General features: G+C 30.5%; 1 protein-coding gene across 1 annotated transcript in view; it reads right to left on the bottom strand.

Moving 5' to 3' along the window:
* Calx (sodium/calcium exchanger 3) overlaps positions 1-452 on the bottom strand; it is a 29,695-nt gene that overhangs the window by 785 nt on the left and 28,458 nt on the right. The window lies entirely within an intron of this gene.

A 452-nucleotide genomic window follows, 5' to 3' on the forward strand; every position in this document is an offset into this window, starting at 1 on the left:
GAGCCGTGATCAATCGGGATCATCCCTTTCTTGACATGAAAAAATCAGTCTTTTTACAATATTTCTTAATATAAAAGAAATTAATACTAAAATATTTAAAATATAACGTATTAATTATATAATATATAACGCATGTTTAGAATTGTTTTTTTGAATTTACATGTAAAAAATAATTCTAAACATGCGTTATATATTATATAATTAATACGTTATATTTTAAAAATATTTTAGTATTAATTTTTTTCATATTAAGAAATCTTGTAAGAAGACTGATTTTTTCATATCAAGAAATCTGTCTAAGGCTGGAGTCCCATGAGGTGTATTTACCGCGTATCGCGTAACCGCGTAACCAATCAGAAGCGATCCGCTGTTGTGGTTTTGCGTTTTACTGATTATTGATTGGTTACGCGGTTACGCGATACGCGGCAAACACGCTTCATGGGACTCCACCC

Source organism: Trachymyrmex cornetzi, unplaced genomic scaffold, assembly GCF_001594075.2.
Source record: "Trachymyrmex cornetzi isolate Tcor2-1 unplaced genomic scaffold, Tcor1.1 scaffold229, whole genome shotgun sequence".
Taxonomy (NCBI): domain Eukaryota; kingdom Metazoa; phylum Arthropoda; class Insecta; order Hymenoptera; family Formicidae; genus Trachymyrmex; species Trachymyrmex cornetzi.